Source organism: Acanthopagrus latus, chromosome 21 (assembly GCF_904848185.1).
Source record: "Acanthopagrus latus isolate v.2019 chromosome 21, fAcaLat1.1, whole genome shotgun sequence".
Taxonomy (NCBI): Eukaryota; Metazoa; Chordata; class Actinopteri; order Spariformes; family Sparidae; genus Acanthopagrus; species Acanthopagrus latus.
Genome location: NC_051059.1, coordinates 23784116 through 23798129, shown reverse-complemented (window position 1 = coordinate 23798129; position 14014 = coordinate 23784116). Strand labels below are relative to the sequence as shown.

At 44.6% G+C, this 14014-nt stretch overlaps 1 long non-coding RNA gene across 1 annotated transcript; it reads right to left on the bottom strand.

The window, feature by feature from the left end:
• Positions 1-1131: 1131 nt before the first annotated feature.
• Positions 1132-3735, bottom strand: LOC119011650. The gene is made up of 2 exons (XR_005072242.1): positions 3598-3735; positions 1132-1561 (listed from the first exon to the last, which is right to left on the bottom strand). It is a non-coding gene; the product is annotated as an uncharacterized LOC119011650 (long non-coding RNA).
• Positions 3736-14014: the final 10279 nt, after the last annotated feature.

Genomic DNA, 14014 nt, shown 5'->3' with positions numbered 1-14014 from the left:
AGTTTACATCACATTACCCACACGATATAGCAACATACTGTGCGGTTAATGAGCTGTATCATCTGTGGTGTGAGAGAAAGAAAAGTCCCAGCCAGGCAAGAGGGACCTCGTATCACACGACAAAATGTATATGCAGCATAACCGGACTGCTCTTTTCCTGGTAGTGAAAACAGCTATAAAGAAGCTGAGAGCTTTTTCGCAGGTCTAAGTGACGTTACATCAGCCTCAGGTGTGATGAAGTGTGTGCACTTTAGGACAGCGTAACTCTGATATTGCAGCTTTCTCGCCCCTTTTAACACCTACAGAAGACATGACATCCACTTGTCAGGGCTCACCTCCGTTAAACACAGGGTGTCTGTGAAGATACACAGCATTTATCATGATTCCCGCCAGCGCACAAAACTATTTTTAAAGCAGATGTGGCGCAGGTGCAGATGTCTACAATGTGATACGATAAAAACAGCTATTATAGTGTATTTAACAAAACCACAAAAGCTTTTAGGTGTGTTGTAGTTGGGCCACTTAATGCTCTGGGCCCACATTTGATTTAAGTTGCAGATCTTTGTATCTTTTTTTAATAATTCCTGGTCACTTTTTGTGCGACCTGTCTGTCTGTTTGTCTCAGGTCAGAATTTGTAAACCCAACATCACTGCAACCGTGCATGATGCAGTCATGAAGCGTCATAGTTACGAAGTTGAGGATAAAATTAAGGCCTGGTTTGAAGATAGGTGTGGTCCGACTCAAGTACGGAGAAATAAAATGGGGCCTGATGTGCCCATTGCAATAAAGATATATTCATTCAAATTCATCGAACTGAGTTTAGAGCCGCTGACATCACAGGTCACCCTCACTGTTCTTACGCTTCCTCATATCTCTTCTGTCAGCTGTCTAATAATGACATTAAATTAGTCTCCAAAAATGCTTAAAACTCAACCTACTGCAACACTTGTTAATAGCTCACTGCAGAGAGTAACAGAAACAGAAGTCAACATGTCGGAGTACAGACAGTTTGTGAACACCGTAATCTTTTAACGAGGCTGTGTTTACTGAATTGAGCCAAAACGGCTCCTTTTTAAGAGCTAAAACGCTGACTGTGAGATAAGCCGCCAGAATAAAAGATCATAAAATGGTCAATGGCTAACTGCTGCTTTTAATTTGCTTTAAATAGGGAAACCAACTGGCCAGTGAATGGAAATAAGCAGTGTGACAGCAGCAGTAAATGGAGAAAAAAGAGGCTCCTCTGCAGGCTGCAGGGGGGAGATGAGCAGCAGTTATTAGTGCGTCACAACACATTGTGAATTTTAATGAGCGGCTGTGACGGAGATATCCAGGAAGGGCAACGTTGAGACATTAAACCTTCAGCGACCTCGTCATCGGCTGGAAAGTATTTCTCCTGAACAAATCTCTGGTCAACACGAGGGTGGCGTCCTCTCGGCGTCGCTGCTCTTCATCGTCTGTCTGCATCAGGTGGAGCTGATGGTGAAAACTGCTCATGTATCACCTGCTCAGATTGAATCTCTCTCAGCAGAGTCAGCGAGTCGAATGACCTGGATGAAGATACTGACAAAAAAAAGATGTTTTCATCGAAAATGCAGATTAGTTGTTAAAATATTCATGAAAAACAAAAGTTCCACATAAATCCAATAAAAACTTGATGGGCCTCATTCAACCAGTATTGGAAGACAGCTCTGCACTGAATTTAAATCAACGGGTCGGCAACATTAGACAGTCAGAACCAGCGTTCGTCGAATGTCTGACAACAGCTCAAAGACCCACAAATGGTCCGGTGAAGGTCAGAGACAGGGCTCGTCCAATCAGCTCCGTTATGGGCACCTCGACGTCCTAACCGGGGCGTGGACAGTGATCATAATGACTCCAGGTGTCCCGGGGGTCCCATTAACGCTACCTGTTATTATGTTGAAAATACAGCAGCGGCGTTTACAGCCTCGCCCTCCACGCAGGAGGTCCAGGTTCGATTCCTGGAAAACGCAATGACCTTTTCAACCTCAATCATATCAGAGAGCAATAATAACAACTGCCCTTTCAACCACAACACATCATCGATCGCTCAGCGGGGAAGTGCACACCTTCTACCTGCGGGTGTGTGTGTGTGTGTGTGTGTGTGTGGGGAGGTGGATGCCATTTGTGGCCCAAGCGATAATGCAACCTGAGTTAAATTAAGGCTGAATGAAAAGGTCTGTCCTTAGCGTTGATGGCTCAGCGGTAGATTCCTCACAAAGACGTGAGGCCGAACACATCGTTAAACGATCACGACGCGACGTGGGACGAAAACCATCAGAGCAGGAAGGTACAGATGTTTCTGTGGCTGTTACAGAAGTTACAGAACCAGAGGCAGTGCGCATGTTTATTTAAAGGATCGGTCCACCCAAATAGTAATAGTCATAGTAAAAATGATTAGTTCTGCTGAAGGTTATCACTGGGAGTTATTTCTAAACAAATCACTATTTCATTGATTTTAGTTTAAAGGCAAAATCCATCAGTTTCTACACATCAAGCTCAGTTTAAATGATCGGTACATTCTATGCTAGCATGTTTTATTTTGTCTTTGTTCTTATCTAGTGACATTTATCAGGCATGGAGGGTCAAACAGAAGATGCTTTAAAACTGCCGATCAATTGAATTCGTGACAGCTGCATCAGCTGACGTCTGCCAGAGTTAGTATTTCTTTATGTTGGGTCATATTTTACACACTTTTCTTAAAAAAATAACACAATACATACAATCTCCTTTTCATATATTACATACTTTATTATGTGTTCAACACTTTGGGCGAACACAAGTCAGTTAACGATTTGTCACGTGGACATCACACCTTTGTTTGTCCGTCCATCAGGATCGCCAACAGTCCTTTTGGATCCCAGGACAACGACGTCATCATCCCCATCTTGTTGCTGCGACTTACATTAACCCTAAATATATATATATATATATTTGTATATTAATAACTGACAGAGGTGAACAGTTCAGTGGATCAATGTGAGTCAGAGGAAAGATGGTTAGAGAAAAAATATTAGAGCGGAAACTTTACTGTCAACAAAAAAAAAGCACAGACAGCAGGAAGTTATTGCCTCCATGTGAATCCTGTCAACAAGCACAATGTTATATAACTGTCGTCTGCTGCAGACGCCAGATCAGCCGTCAATGCTGAGACAACTTTATTTATTTGTGAGGAAAACAGTCTCCGTGCTTGTTTTGTCTTTTAAACCTCAAAACCTGAATAAATGTGGCGTTTTAACAGCAGGTGAAGAAGAGATTCGCTGACACTGTTGGACTGGTTGTGTTTATAAACTCCACACCACAAACTCGACGTCTTGAAAAGCCTCGTTAATGATTTTTTTTTTTAGTTTTTCGATCTGTGTCACACGCTGCATGTGTGATGATTAATTCAGGTGCGTCCTCGCTGTTTGTGCACTCAGATGATGCCATTAAATATTTAGGCCGAAGTGGCTCTGACTCTCTCTCGCCGATCAGCCCGGATGACAACTTCTAATAGAGATGTCAAACAGGAGGGCAGCAACGGGCAGAAGAGGAGGGAAAAATATTCCCCTAATGGTGACGAAGAATCAGAGTCTCACCTTGAGAGGCGCAGAGCGAGACTTAAATCCTCGGGCAGATCAGAGCCGGCTGAGATGGAGGAACAAAGTCGCTGTGATCTTCTTTTTCTCTCCTCTTGTATTTTCTTGTACGAATGAGATTTTGTAACTGTGACGACCCCCCAGAGGTTTGTATAAACATTTCTATTGTATCTGCTTTAATTGCCTCTGTGCTCTGCATTACCTGAGAGTGTGTGTGTGTATGTGTGATTAGTTGCGGGTGTGTTTGGTTAATTGAGTGAGTGCAGGTTGTCCAGGGAGCTGATTGGCTCATCCTGCCTCGGAGAAGTTTAAAGGCCGACTATTCCCAGTTCCTGCGAGCTCTCCTCTCTCCTCTCTCCTCTCTCAGACCGACCGCCTGCGTGTGTTTTTTGAATAAAAAAAAAACTTTATTTAACAAGGTGTTGCTGCTGGTGGTGTATCAGGGATGGGAAGAGGGGAGTCTCATTTACATGTTACATCCTCGTAATGGGGAAGCCCTGACGAGTCGATTACAGAGTGCAGTTAGAAATGCTCAATTCCGTTCTTTTCCCTGTCAACTCTCGATAATAACTGTTATAAGCTAGTTGGTAAGACATATATGAACTTTGATTGTATTTCCATGGAGTAATAATCATACATTTTCATCCTTGAGCTGCGGAACTCTACTGCACTCGGTAATCGACTCATCAGGGCTTCCCTACAGCGAGCACGCTGCTGCAGGAGAGTGATGAGCTGTGTTCACTTTACAATAGAAATTTGGCAAAGCTAGCAGATGTTTGATGCCTGGAACTATGTGCTGGGACTCTATTTGTACTGTTGCTGAAGTTTGGTGCTGTTCTGAACATTATTTGTGGCTTTTTGATGGCTTTTTCTTGCTGGAGGCGTATACTGCAGTGTATTGTTATCGTGCGGTCTTTTCTGAGGTTGCTAAAACTACATAAGCTAGCTGTCGGAAAACTTGATCTCTCGGGGGGGGTGTCACGGTGTGTTAGACCATGGATTAAATTCACACCGGAATATCCCTTTAAGCACAGCAAAGTTATATAGGGTTTCAGTATATTATTGTTTTTTCATAGAATTTGATTCGCCCCAGAGATTTGCTTCACTGTGAACGGATCAGTGAACTCCACTTGAACCCTGCGAACGTCGCAGAGAGGAACCCGAGCGCCCCGGCGGCCTCTCCGGTCGACTCGAGTGGCTCTCTGGTTTGACATAATGGAGCAAGAATACTGTGCACAGAAGATACACCACCTTTCATTCAAGCCCCTGAGAGACTCTGCGGTCATCTGAGGAAGAGGACGGTGCTGTGTTCGGTACATTTTATCGCTTATTTTATCACAGAAAAACGATGATGTTTCTCCTTTAAAGCACTTCTTATATTATAGGTCTGCTCGAATGGAAGCGTACGCACAGACGCATATCTGGCTTTTTATAATGACGCAAAACTAGCTGCCAGTCATACCAAAGGAGGCATATTAAAGGTGCAGTATGTAGTTTTGGTGAATGAATTTTAGTCAGACGAGAAAGAGACACCCTCGTCTTTTTACATGACCAATAAGGTCAAAAATAGAAAAAGACATTAAAGGCGGACCCTGCCACCTCTCTAGCCTCACACCACTGTTTTTTTTTCTTTGAGAAAAGACATTTTTTTCAGTAACATAAAAAATAGATATTTCTGAGATTATATTATGACCTGATTAATATTGTAGATATCAAATGTTCCATCCATGTTAGCTACATCGTGCCCGTGATGTGAATGCCACACGAGAGCTTCATCCAGACATGGGGGGGGGGGGGGGGGGTGGAAACATGGCGGACTGATTCTGCTCGCGGCCTCCCGCCGTGCTTTCTACCAGCGGTGCGATGTTGGAGCCACGCTGTGCGGTGCGTGGGCAGATCTTGGCGTCTCGATTCTTTCATTTGACGAGGCTTCTGGATGAGTGAGCCGCAGCGTGGACTCGCCGAGTGTTGACATGCAGCTCACAGCGGGGGGGAGCGTGATCGTCATGCAGATCTGGTAGCAGGAGTCAGCAGAGAAGCCCGTCGGGGATGTGAGTGTGTGCGAGTGTGTTTGAATCATTAAGCAGAGGACGATTACCATGCAGACCTGGTAGCGAGAGTCAGAGAAGGGGGTCTTGTGAGGGGGATCCTGTGTGGACGGGAGCAGACACACGGCCTTGGAAGTGTCCACCATTAAGAATACATGTCTTCTTCTCTCGGAGGACTTTTTTCTTTCTCCCAGCTGCTTCATGAAACAAACGTGGGAATATTTCATCGAAGGTGAAGCAGACGGACAGACGGCCAACTTCACTAGAAGAAGAACGATTAGCATTCATGAAGAGGTGACGTTCATAATGACTCCGTGTGACTCGGTGAAGCTTGAGACGGAGCCTTCATGGTCGGAGGGACGGGAGGTAATGACAGGAGCGGAGATGTCTGCATGAAATCAGCCAGAAATTAGACTTTTAAACGAATCTCTGTGGGAATCAGCCATCTCACACAAATATAGAACATCTAATCAACTGTATTTAAAAATGCTGTTTGTCTGTTTTTGAGTTCAGCTCAAGTCCCCCACCAACAGCGACTGAAGAGGTAATTAAACTGTGCAGGGAAAAAAAAAATACAATTTAATTGGAGTCTTATCAGATATAACAGAAATGATTGGCCCCAAAATGACATCTGCTGGGTTTTTTTTTGTTTTTTTTTTAAAAAAAACATGCCTGATCTTATGTTTAAATCATTCAGCTCCTGCTGAAATGGAAATCAGTTGTTTACTCAGATATAAAAAGCAATTTCCGAACTTCTTCTAAAGATGAGCGTGATTACAGAAAGACAAACAGCCAACTCCAGAACGCAAGCCAAAGTTATTTTCTCACAAATCCCTCCGTCTCATCCTGCTCCCTCATTCGTCAGCATCTCTACTAAATCCCAAATCCTCCTTCTCTTTGTACCCACTTTGAAAATAATATGAGAGGATGGGTGTGAAGAGAGGAAGGTGAAGAGGGTGATGCGTCTCCGTGACCTCCGAGTCGATTCCTTTTACCACCTGGGATTTCAGTTTTCTAGTTCCAGTCGTCTTTTGTTTTGCAAACTTTCATCGATGAGAAACAGAAAAACCCAGACAACAAGGAAAGAAGCTGGGCGAGAGGTTGAAGTCCCGACTCATCATCGGCAGCGCTGGTTTTTAAAAATGATTGCGTGTCTTTGGTGAAGAGAACTTCTACTGCCATCAGCGCAAACCAGCGAGGAAGTGAGGTATAAGTCAAGGTGGACTCCAGTTGTCTTCTATAATTAAAACAACATGCTGGGATGAATGCACTCATTAGCCCCATTCACCCTGTTCAGTTCTCCGCATACTCCTCTGTGTGAAAGTTTCAGAGGTGGCGAGGGGGGAAATTTCCCACAACGTTACGGGACCAAACAAAAGTAACATAGTAACTGTAACTGTCTTTGGCAACTTATATGAGGAAAAAAATACAGCAGCTGTACGTGGAGAAGCATCTGTCCTCCTGTCCGCCCTCCTGTCCGTCCTCCTGTCTGTCCTCCTGTCCGTCCTCCTGTCTGTCCTCCTGTCTGTCCTCCTGTCCGTCCTCCTGTCTGTCCTCCTGTCTGTCCTCCTGTCCGTCCTCCTGTCTGTCCTCCTGTCCGCCCTCCTGTCCGTCCTCCTGTCTGTCCTCCTGTCTGTCCTCCTGTCCGTCCTCCTGTCTGTCCTCCTGTCTGTCCTCCTGTCCGTCCTCCTGTCTGTCCTCCTGTCCGTCCTCCTGTCCGTCCTCCTGTCTGTCCTCCCATCTGTCCTCCTGTCTGTCCTACCAACTCTTCATTACATTTCTGCCTGAAAAACAGCGTCTGTCACTGGCAAAAAACTTTAACTCACCGAGTGTTTGTGATGCAAATAGATCACCGTGACGATCAGCCGTCCGGACTGAGACTTCAGTGAACTTTTCCCTGGAAAACAACCTCCATTCCCGCGAGTGAGTGAGTCAGACAGCGCCCAGTTTACTGATGGCAAAAAACGCAACTTTTTTCACTGTCCAGGATGTTTAGTGGGTCAGGATCTCAATCACTACACATTATAACATCATCCATATTATTATAAACTGTCTGCAGGTTTAGATCAACAGGGCGACATTAAACATCAGACTCATCTACTGACTAGTCTGTATGTAGTTGTTGTTTAGTTGTTTAGTTGATTAGTTACTTGTAGTAGTTAGTGGCTGGTTAGCTGACATGTTGAACATTAACTTAAAATGTGACAGTGTCAGTTTTGGATTTGCAGCTTGTTTCCATCTGCGTAAATTGCAGGTAACTTCCAAAACAATGGTGAAATTTGTGTCCAGGACCAGGTAACTCCATCATCATCACTCCCGTATTGTTGACTTACAGGTATTTTTGTTTCTATTTGATTTGCAGCTCTTGGTATTCACAGTGACTCTGGCTGACACTGTTTTCATTGTCTCGCTCAAGGACATTTTAGCAGTCAGGACAGTGACTGTAGCCGGGGTGGAAACCGTGACATTTTGTTTGTGGAGCAGCCATTGTAGCCGCTAAGTCAACCTGTCAGCCGCTCTCTGTCTTGTGTTTTTGTTTCAAGCACCTGCCCTGGTTTTCAGCTGTACATACACTCTCCTCTATTGTCGAATAACAAAAGCCCGGGGGCGAGATTCCAGCGTCTATTGTCCCGAAGGAGTGGACGGCGGCTCAGTCTGTATTTATCATTTCCAATGCAGCCAGCGACTGAGCAGATACGAGCTCGGCCTTATCAGCGGGAGCCACAAAGAGCCGAGGGTGAGGTGGAGTGGAGGCTGAGGAGGTGGTGGGGGGGGGGGACCGGCTCCTCGGGGAGGCGGCTAATGATCGTCCCCGCCGACGGAGCCTGACACTGGGCCAGGGGCGCTGACACGACAGCCTCACCGCGGAGGACCGGCGACAGCGACAGTGAGTGTCGTTTCAATGTTAGCAGATAAATCCTCTCATCACATGAAGCCTGAGTACACAGAGTCTGTCACATCCAAACTGGGTGTGATTAAAATGCAGACTGGAGGTTTGGGAAGTGAAACCGCTGGCTTCAAGGTCACAGTGATGACATGAACGATCGCTTATCTCACGTCTTGACAACAGCTGCTACGTAGAGACGTTTTGAAACTAATTCAAATGATCAAAACCCTTTTTTTATTTTCTTTTTCGATTCAGTATTAATCAGGTCAAGGCTTTCAGTGACGATCGTTCCCAACAGAAACACAATTATCAGCACAATCGTCCGTGGAGGGACTGTGGTGCTGGAATCGAAGGGACGGTTTCATTCCACCTCTGATCCGCCGGCAGAGGTAGTAACAGAGCCACGACACCAGGTGAGACGACCTCTGTATGTAACGGTTCCTGCTCTTTTCTAGAGAACATTTTCCAGAACTTTTCCAGGACACACTGACAGTCCGGCTGGAGCGCCAGACACGGATCGCACTGAACTCTGAAATCTGACATGCACACTCAGAGAATAACGCAGATGTCCAACACTTCACTTCACAACACTTCAGGGCATTTAGCTTTTGTGCGACTTACAAGAAAATTAGTGACAAGAAAGAAACCACAACACACCATCTCAGCTTTCTTGTTTCTCAGGTGTGTTCACAGCATGCAGCCTATTTAAAAATACCCTTGTCTCTAAACTAACATCATCATTTGAACATTAATATGATCCTAAACATGACTTTTGCCTTTTCAAAAGGCAATATCATCCATTTCGGGGGGCTTAATAGGAAATGGTGAAATCCTTTCTCTTCTTCTGTCAGTGTCCATGCGTCTTCTATGACTGGATGTTGATCACCTATTTTCCAGGTTTTCCAGGACACGTAGGTGATGACATTTATCTTCTAGGTCAAAGAGAAAATGGGGCACAGGAGTTCACAGGCCTCCAGAGAAGAGGTCTGCAGGCTAGTAAACATGGAGGTAAGACAGATGAGCGCCACCTGTTGGAACGTAAGTATATTTGGTAGAACATCACATGTTTAATGGACTGTTCCTAAAACTGTCTGTGACTTTGAGTCTGAAAACATTTGAGAATCACTGATATAAGCTTTAAAACACTAAGGAGATCTTTTATAAGTAAAGGAATGCATTGACCCAATTTGTTCTCAAGCTCAAGGAGACACACATTGTGTTTTGGTGAGTAACGCTGAATGTAAACAGGATCTTTGTTCACAAGAATCTCCACAAGGACACTTTTTAATAAAAGAAAGAAACGGCTTCAGATAGGAACAGAGATAAACAGGCCCAAACAGAGAGGGAGCGTCGGCACCAGCAGCAGGACGACGCTTCACTGATGTACGAGCCAACAAACGCACGGCATTTTCCTGCATTTCACCCTTTCTGTATCGCCGCAAAAACACATTTTTTTTCTCCTGAGCGAACGTCTTGTACGGTCAGAGCTGGTGGCAAGTCCAACAACAGGATCATACTCGACCTGGTTACACTAAATATATCATTTGGAGCAGGAGCTGACGGGGGTCCCGGGTCAGAGCGCAGTCGGAGGAGCATCTAAATAGTATAAAAGTCGGACACTTCCTTCCTCAGGGGGACGAATTCTGCTTCTCAGATTCACCGCTGCAGCAGATACATGTGAGTCTAATCTATGTAAATCAGGCCGTTAGTGATATAGATACAGATTCTATATCTAAAAATATAACACCCCTGAAACAGCTGCCAGCTGCAGGGACCACCGACACTTATCAACACCTCCAGGTGTGAGAAGAAACACAATCTTTATGTTAATGTGAAGCTCTGTGTTAAATCCAACTTGGCCGGAGCTTTTTACACCTGCACTGTGTAAAGAGAGAGAGATTACATCTTTTTTGTTTTCGTACCGTGTAATTACATCCTCACCTGATGCACCAGGGCCCAAATAGATGTTTTCCCCATAAGCTAACATGATGGATGCATTGAGATGAGGCTGTATCCAAAACTATCTGGATAAAAACAGTTTCACAGCTGATTATTTGTTTCCGGTTTCTTCTCAGGCTGCTTCCTCTAAAAGATCGCCAACCATCTTTATTAATTATTCTGTGACTCCTCGTCTGCAGGCTTAAAGATGAGATGCATAACAAATGTTCCACGTGCGGTAAAGACGATTACAGCCCAGATCTAACGTCACATCTCATGACAACAGTCCTCTCACCAAAAACATCTGATCAGATGACGATCCTTGATCTCACGCAGGTAAACGTGGGGGTCCTGACATGAAAATGAGCCCGAGCTTCTGAACCTCGACACCTGTAGGTGGCTGCATGTCGTACGTCCGCTGTGTTTCTACATCTGTCTGATCTCTACATGTTATTTCACACACGTCTGCCTCCCCGAGTGCTGCGACCGGAGGTGTGACTGCTGCCGTACAGCCGAGGGAGTCGGCGGTTATGGATTTAAGCAGATAGCTTTTCCTCTCGGGAGCTTTCGCCTTCGTCAATCATAAAACCAATCAGAATATCCTGTTGGGGGAAATCCTGAAGCCCGCCGGAGAATTAGCGCCTCTGAAATGGGTCTGCGGAGATATCCGACACATTTCTTATGCATGTCTCTAAGAGCAGATATCTATTCTGCAGATCGGAACATTCACATGTGATATCAGAGGCGAGGGGGAGAAGTCAAACATCGAGGATATTTCAAAATGTCTTTCTCCTGCCAAAACGCTTTGCATTCACCTGCGAACACCAGGATGTCGCTGATAAAAGAATCCGTTATCAAGCTTTAACCTCGAGCAGACAGCAAAGATCTCATCGCGGTCGCTGATATTCTCCGAGCGAGAGGATTACTGAGAGCGCCCACCGAGCCAAGTGGACTCTGTGCTTGGATTCAGCTTTGTGATTTCATCTCTAATTCTTCTTTGAAACTTAATGTTTGATGTTTGTTTGCATTGAAAGAGAGAAAATATGATAAGTGGTCTCTTGACTTTAGAGTGGTGGGTCGAAATCAAGGATTAAATGACTCGACTTCCCAGCTATAAAATAATCCAGGTCTTCTGTGTCAGAGCGTCCACACTAGAGACTTCAACTTCCGGTTTTGGGATAAAATCATTTAATCTTGCGACTCTTCAAGTCTTTCCAAACTTTTTTGAACCTCTTAGTTCCACTTATGACAGTCAAACGAGTCTTTTCCGTGTTGTCTTTTTGGACCCCAGTGCATCATATGATGTTGTAATTATGGTTTCCCCACAGTGAAAGTTGGATTTTAAAGCCTGGCGCAGTTCCTGGAGGCTCGGTTAAAACAGCCGGGGTAGAAAATGATGCTGAAGTTCAAGATACACAGACGTTTTGTCCGTTGAGAATTATTGTGTGTGTGTGTGTGTGTGTGTGTGTGTGTGTGTGTGTGTGTGTGTGTGTGTACAGCAATCTATGTGAGAACAAAATTGGAGTTTTTACCTTTCAAAGTGGGGACTTTTAGGTTTTTGGGGTTATATTATGGTTATTTTTCATGCTTAAAGGTGCAATATGTAGTTTTAGGAAATACATTTTAGTGAGAAAATAAAGTTCTTCATTGATTTTCTTTTTTAATGCCTAATCAAACGAAACCTTACCTTATTTTCCTCTTAGAACAACTTGTTTATACAGTTGTGGAAAAGATAAATATTTATTTGTTTGTGTGATTAGCTGAAGGTTGCTGGTTCGATTCCCCGTGTCTGCATGTCAAAGTGTCCTCAGGCAAGATACTGAACCCAAAACTGCTCCTGATGTGCTGGCAGCCATCAGTGTACGAATGTTTTTTTTTATGAATTACTGTAAGTCGCTTCACAGCCACGAAGTGAAACTTAACCTCACTTTTCTTAAGTTTCATCCATCGATCCCTGATGTTCAAGGCTCACACTCATGACTGGGGAGAGAGGGCAAGGTTGAAGTCTTTGTGAGGCAGTGAAAGGACGGATATCTGAATCACAGAAGAAGAAGAATCACAAACGGAACGATATGAAATGTTCTGAATGAACAATGGCTCCGAGTTGAGGCCAGGTTGATCTGACAGGTCTGCGGTGCGTCAGGCCGCTCTCTCAAAGGATCCTGACATCACAGGCGTTTAACTCAAAAAGCACTCTGAGCACCGTTTGAATATTCATTTCTCAGAACGGATTAATAGAGACCAAATTGACCCTGACTAAACTGACCCCGAGTCTTTTGAAATTCATGGTCTCGATTCACCGTTTAATAAATGGTGATTTAACGCTCAGCGTAGCTCCGCTTGGCCGTCTTCTCTAAGTGAACTTACCTCAGCGTGAAATCCACAGTGACGTTTGTACGTGTGTGTGTGTGTGTGTGTGTGTGTGTTTCAGCCACAGTTAGTAAACGGCCTTGATAGTAGCTTTTGCTTTTCTGAAGGCTTCCAGTAGAACAGTGAGAGAAACATCTCGATTAACCTCCGATCCTTCAACGTTCCTCCGCCATTTCTTTTAAAACAGGATGCCATTTATCCCGTTCATCAACTTCTCTGCCTAAAATTCACAAAGCTGCCTTTTCTTACGTCTCCTCGGTTCATTCAAACTGAAGCAGTTTGAAGGATTGAGTGTCTTTCTGCAGGACGAGCGCCTTTTCTACTGCGCGCTTCTGTCGTCTCAGTCAGAGGTTAGCAGGGGAACTGATCGGCTGCCGGACGCCAAGACGGCGGGTTTCATCCTGACAGGAGATACTAAAGGAGTCAAGTTTGAGTCTTACTGTGAGTGAGGAACCTTTTTTCACATGATGGACCATGATAACACTCATCCCGGCAGCATTCTTGGGGCTGGGAGTCCACGCTGCAGGTGAGGGCACCGCACGAAATGAGAATGAAGACAAGTTAACCCAAGAATGAAAGTTCAGTCATTATCTCTCTAGTCAGGTGATGTTTCAGTCCGCAAAACATCTGTAGAGGTTCACAGCAAAACAGAAATGCCTCCAAAACACACAGTCCGCTTGACTGTCTATAACTGTCCTCATACTCAACTTTGCATTACTTCTATTCTACTAAGTTACTTTTAAAATTGAGTTCCAAGGATTTGAATTAATATCTGAAAGGACCATTTGCATTTTTCATTGTTGGATCACAAACGGGCCGATCAAACCCCTGACATACAGACAAGAAAATAAAACAGCGTATGATTCAGTGAAGTCTGATGTGTGAGACGGGTTCTGGTGATGGCAGTGAGAAGCTTTTGTAAGCTCTGATCAGAACCAAAAGTCTCCTAGACGTAAACCTGCGTCACACGCCGACATAACAACCGTCTCACGGCCAACAATCAGCTGCAGTCTGCTGTCAGGACTGAATACCTCCGCAACAACAAAGGGAAAAAACACTTTTAGATGTTTCCTGTTTACACTTTGAAGTGGCAGCAGACGCTCGCACCCACAGAAACGATCATCAACAGCATCTGCGGCCGTTTGTCATTATGTTGTGTTGGCTGGCGGAGACT